Source organism: Crocodylus porosus, unplaced genomic scaffold, assembly GCF_001723895.1.
Source record: "Crocodylus porosus isolate Cpor-Errol unplaced genomic scaffold, CroPor_comp1, whole genome shotgun sequence".
Lineage (NCBI taxonomy): Eukaryota > Metazoa > Chordata > Crocodylia > Crocodylidae > Crocodylus > Crocodylus porosus.
The window spans coordinates 11787730-11794303 of record NW_017728913.1 but is presented as its reverse complement, the minus strand read 5'-3'; positions in this window follow the sequence as shown (position 1 = coordinate 11794303).

The window sequence follows — 6574 nt, the reverse complement described above, 5'->3', positions numbered from 1 at the left end:
GATAAATACAGCCTGCAAAATTCCTTGGTGGGTTCAGAGTAATCTGAGTTTTTGACTCTGCTCTGACCCTATTTGCAAATACACCTTTTGTGCCATCTAATGAGTGTGTGTCTGTGATTTTAGTGGCCTCCAGAGAAACGAACCGCTTTTAAGCATCACAGGCATGGGGGGGTGAGTAAAAGGCTGCATGGGGAGCCAGGCTGGCAAGGGCTGAGTGGCCAGCAGGGGGCATTGCTACCATCCCTGGGACAAGCACGTGCTACAACATGTTGCACAACACTAAAAAAAGTCAGGCACCAAGAAGAATATTAGTTTCTCCTGAAGCATACAGGGAGGTTTTCAAAGTCTGATCAAAAGAAAAGTAGACTATAAATGTATAGCAATTTACATCCAGCAGTCTTCTGGCCCAAACTGTCTAGTACATTCAGGTATCTTTGGGGCACTCCTGTTATGCATTATCAGCCATGAACATAGCTGAACTTGCCAGATCAACCAGGGGTAGGGCTGCTTTCAATTGCCAGCCCACTCTGGCTCCATGTATTATAATTTATCAATCACAACCAACATACTCTGTTTAATTTTTATATATAAGCTACTACCATACCCTTACCTAAAGAACTTGATTTTTAATTTCCCAAATGGTGCATATATTCTTTTGTTTCAATTTTCATTTAAATAATGTGTAAGGTAGATAACTCTATGTATTGAATAACATTTCATGGGGAAAACTAATAAAACATGAGAAAACTCCTTCACAGTTGCAGCAAAACCTTAAAGTGACAATATTTTACCTTAAAATCATATTTTTCATTTCATTACTAGAAATGTACCTGATTCTTAACATTGAAATTGCTTTATAAAACAAGATCCTTTTCCTTCAGTTTTGCAATTAAAATTCTTTTGTGTTGTTGGGGGGGCTACTAACAAATATTGAATGTTTTCCAGTCCTTGAATATCCACTTGTTATTTTTTCCCGCCAGGAGTGTGAGGATACATATAATCTTCTACATGAAAGAGGCTTAACTGTAGTCTCCTTCAGATTGGGTAGTTGCCAGATTTTGCTCCTACAAAGAATATAGTATTTCACTGAAGTTAGGTGGTATCTCTAAGCCCCTTCATTCATTTCTATATCCTCAAGCAATTTGAAACTGTAGCTGAGGTTGGGTCCATGAAAATTTCTTTTGCAAAAAGCTGTATCATTTTAATAAAAAGAATTCCAAAACAATAGTCACCAGCTTAGAAGAGATATGCTACTCACTGCACCAGCATTTCACTAGCTTATGAAAACAAGGGGTTTCTAATGACTGGATCAAAAGCACTTGGAAAACCTGTGCTTTCGTTATGGACCAACCATGTGATTAAGAGATTAGTTGCAGGTCTATCCAATAAAACAAGAACAAGTACATAGATAGATCCAACTATAGGCTACATAAAAATAATACAATAAAAGCACACAAAGTTCTCAAGTCAATTATTCAAAAGTTAGTAGACATCAGAATTAAGGCTGCCTGTTCAATAAGCAGTTCTTCTACATTTTTTTTTCAATCTTATCATTCTGTGTTTGGCCTCATGCATAATTTACTGCATGCCTCTTAAACCCTACCGTGGTTATACAATTAGCAATTTCCTCATGGAATTTTCCCTCATCACAGAGCTAGATTTACAAGTGGTATGTAGGCCTTGACTTTTGGTTGCCCTGCCATCCAGTAGAATTCATAACCCTGAGTTAGGTTTTGTATACAATACATGGGAGAGTCAGATGCCTAAGACCATGATTCACAGAACTGAGCAGCACATTCAACGAAAATGCTGAAGACAGCCCAGTGCCTCAAAGTGAGTTCAGCACCTAGCTCCAACCTGGATGGAACCACCTATTTCCATGGAAAATGCACAGGTGTGAAACCCCTCCTCTAGTTAAATGCCTAAAACCCATCTGTTTTATTTAGAAGTTGGGGAAAGGGGAAAGGAAGAAGGTTTTCTTATTCTTACCTGCTGAAGCTGTTCCACTAAAATATTGAAATATTCACTAGAAGGGAGAGGGGCTGGAATCTAGGTTTTCTAGGTGAGTGGGCCAGCCACTACAAGCAAATTGTTCTCTCTATTTAAAGCCAAACGACCGATTATTTAATTACGCTTAGTAAATCTGAATGGCTTAACTTCAGCTGAAATACTGTGTTCAGTTTGGGTCACCACATTTTTAAAGAAAAAGAGAGAAACTGGAGAGGGTCCAAGGATGAGTAAGAAAGACTAGAAGGGAGTCAGAAAGCAATTTGTGAGGAACGAGTAGAAGAACAAGGCATGTTTGAGAGAAAAAGGAATTGCAGGCAATATGATAGTTTTCAAATATTAAAAAAGGTGTAATAGAGAAGATGAAGAACCATTTGTGCTGTCCTCCTATGACGAGCAGGATGTGCAGCACTGCATTTCAACTTCAGCAAAGGTTTAGCATAAATCTCAGGAAAACTGCAAGAGCAGGAGGACAATGCAGTAAGTAGCCCAAGGAAGCTGTGGAACCTCCATTCCAGGAGGTTTCAAGAAGAGGCAGGGTAGGTATTTGTCTCTGCTGGTTTACACCCTATGTTTGTACAGAGGTTGAATTAGACCAGGAGTGGGCAAAATTTGGCCCAGGGGCCAGATGCAGCCCACCAGGCCATTCTATCTGGCCTGTGGGGCCCCTAAAAAATTTAGAAAATTAATATTTATATGCCCCTGGCTGCCTATCATGCGGCCCTCAATGGCTTGCCCAAACTCAGTAAGTGGCCCTCCACCCAAAATAATTGCCTGGCCCTGGATTAGACTCTCCAGGTGCTGTCTAAAACCATATGCTTCTTGAACATGAAAGAATTATCCATGAGTTAGGATACTCTCATAAGTCATAGGGGACGTACATTCAAAGAGGCATGGAAAGAATTTGAAACGTAGTCTTCTACTGGGTAAGTGCTCTACACTGCTGGCATAAAACGGAGTGGTAATATCTGGTTTGTGAATCCCACCAGGGTTTAGTCAAGAGACAGAGGCCAAGCAGGTTCACATAGTTGCACACATGCCAAGAGTGGAAATTTTGGTGCCAACAGAATTTTACTGGAGAGAACTTAGGTGCTGAAGAAATGTGTACCTTTGTAGGTACTTACATGCGGGAATGCTGCTCTGACACACTGTAATTATAGTGCATCAGAGCAGACTCAATTAATGGAGTCTGCTGGAGCGTAGTAATGACGGTACTCCAGCAGCCTCCGTAGCTTGTGTATTTAGTGTCCCTGTGCTTCAAAATGGCAGTCAGGGTGCTTAAACTAAAGCTCATCTAACAAGCTTTAGTTAAAGTGCTTGTGCTGCCATTTTGAAGTGCAGGATGCTGAACACATGAGGCGCTGTAAGTGCTTTAATTCAAGTGGTCCTCAGAGCCGGTCTAATTAAAGCACCCCTCCTCTTGCCCCTGGAGCACATGTAAAGACGCCCCTGGTCAGTGGAGGAGACATCAGTAGTAACTACATTGGACTTGAGTATTTAAAGTATATTTAAGATCCTTTTGTGAATCTCGGCCATGGTACCCAAGTGCCTCACAAACATTGAGAAATTTATATTCACAGCTCTCCTGGGAAGCAGAACAGTACTATATCCCCATTTAGCAAATGTGAGGAAATGAAATTCAGAGTTGTTAACACTTAAATTTGCAGAAGCATTGACTAATTTGGGGTTCTTCCAGGATTCTAACAGAGGTAAGCTTCACTGGTACAAGCCAATTTTAGCATCACTACAATGTATCTACCCATAAGTCTAGCAGTGGGTCAGCTTCCTCATGACAGTCAACTATGAATACCTTTCCTATCTTAGTGGGATAGGTAGACAAGAATGTGGATGATATTAGGGCACTATTGATCAGGAAGACTAATGGTGGCCAACCTGCAACGTGAGTGCCACAAATGGCATAGGCCGCCTCTGTGGATGGCATTGGAGTGGCACTCAGGGCGGGTACAGGGTAATTCGTGTATCTTAGGACAAAAAGGTTGGCCCCCACTGGGCTAGAGAACATGGGAAAAGGTAGAAGTAAATCTAATGAACCTTACATTGCCCATATGTAGTTTGTTTTTATACTGTTTGAGTGACTGAGAGTATATTAGGAACAGAAACTGGATCATCTTCTGTGCTTTTACAGCATCTAGCACCACATAAATAATAGAGAGGAAATGAATAAAATACACAAATCTCTAAGCTACTTTCCCACAGTACTCCTGTGACCCTGGGTCCGGAAAATTCTCTCTTGAGGTTTCACACCTTACACATTATTCTAAGTATTTCTCACATTGTTGCATTCTCAATTAACTACAACAAATATAACCTTATTGTAAATCTTTTCATTTGACTATAATTACACATTATCTTGTTGCCCTGTGGGGTCAAGCCAATGCTCAGGACTTAAATATTGCGCTGTTAGACAGGAGGGTGTGGTGTACAATTCCACATGCACACACTCATAAATCAATTAGGTGCATACACACACACTAGGCACATACATATACTCTAGGTGCATATACCCCCACCAGGTGTGCACTCATGCTACCAACTCAGGCACATACACACCCAAAATTACCAGCCTAGGCACATGCACACCTATTACTAATTCAAGTACCTACACACTGTACACACCAAAAGTTGGACAAAAATCAATTGTCAATACCCACACACTCAGTACACATGCACAGATTACTAATTCGTATATCATGCACACAGTGACATATACACACACACACAAGTTTACACACATACAACCCTACACATACACACAGGTAAGTTCCTACCTGGGATGGTGTGGTGTGTATGTGTGTGTGCTTGAGGTACCTGCGGTATTTGGGGGAAGGTTAAGGTGAAAGAGAGAGTTAAAGTGTAGCGAGTGAAAATTGCTGGAACTGGGATTAGAACCAGTGGACTAGAGAGAAGCTGACTGAGGAACTGAGGCTTGGGTTTACTTAAGATCAAGTGGCCCCAGGGTTACTCAGGCTCACCTGGTGCCAGGGTGAAAGAAAGGGGAAAAGCCCGATGGCAAGGAGGAAACAGCCAGGAAACAGACAGAAAGCTGGGAGATCAGGGTAAAAGGGAGTGGGGACAAGGCAATAACAGTGGCAGAGATCAGGGGAAAAGGCAGTAGGGATGAGACAGTGGCAAAGAAACAGGGTTTTGCAAGCAGAGAGGAGCTCAGGATGGCTGGAGCCACAAGAGCATGGGACAGGTGTTGGAGGTAGCGGTGAGCCAGAAGTAGGAGAGGGAGAAATGAGACAGAAGTTAGAGGGACGAGAGCAGAGATTGGAGCAGGGCCGGAACCATAGTAAAGCAGAACCCAACTCAGGGGTCCAAACAACAGTTTTACTAAATGAAGACTGTACTATACAGCTTGTTCCTACACACACCCACACAGGCACTCCCCCCAACACACACAATGGCAGCAGGAGAAAGAGACTCAGTGGAAGGGTTGGAGTCCATGTAGGGAAGAGAAACAGAGTCCAAGTCCTTGGTTGAAGAGAGGCTGGGGGGTGATAGCTACTATCCAGGCTGGAAAGGGGTCTTTGTCCAGCAGGTGTTGTCCAGAGGGGGGTTGCCGGCAGGGCCTCTGAGTGGACAGGTAGTGTGGCATGGTCCTGGTCCAGATGGAGAGGGCATCCCCACGAGTCAGTCTTCACTACCCCTTTTTATGAGGCAGACTACCTATGCTCTCCTATGCAGAGGGCCTGTCCAGGCAAGGTCTGCCCTGTTCCAGAGGGCTCCAGGTGTTCTTACTAAGCATGTGCAGCCTTGGCACAATGGTGGCTTGCCTCATCTTTTGTTTCTTGAATGCTGAGGGTGGTTCCAAGGGCTGGGTCATTGGTCCACATATTGGTGTTGATGGTTTGATGGAGGGAGCTATTTTTAGACCTATTGCCATCATCTCTCAAGCACCCGCATTCATCCCCATTCATTCAGGAACCAAGTAACATAGGAGGGATAGGTGTGAGTTATAAGTTACACAACTGGGCCTGGGGACAAGATGGAGACTTGACAAACAAAATGGAAACTTGACATGACTTATGTTAACTTACATACGTAGGCCTAAATCATATAGTATCAGTAAAATAGTAATATAGAACAGTAAAAATCAATATAAACATAATAATTACACAATATAAAGAAAGAGAAAAAAGAAAACAAATACAACTTGCTACCAAAATAAAATGCTGAAGCTTATCCTAGCTCAGGATAAGTGAGTCTTAGCTCACTTATACTTATAGGGAGTAGAGAGGGAGAGAAAAAGTCATAAATGGTTGGGGAAGGGGAGGGAATGCATTTTTAAATAAAATAAAAAACAGAAACTGGGGGTTATGCTACAATCTTTGCAAGGCATCAGCTGAAGGAATCTTATTTTCATGCAAATAAATAGACTTTTATTAGTAAATTTTTAGGATTGGGAATCCAGAAAAAAGATGACAAAGCTGATAGGGAAATACAGAACGCCCGAGCGAGGAACTAACAATAGAGGGTAGGGGGTGAGGAGGGGACCGCAACTAGGTTACAGGAAATACAATGTTAGCCAGCTAAGCCCAGGGGT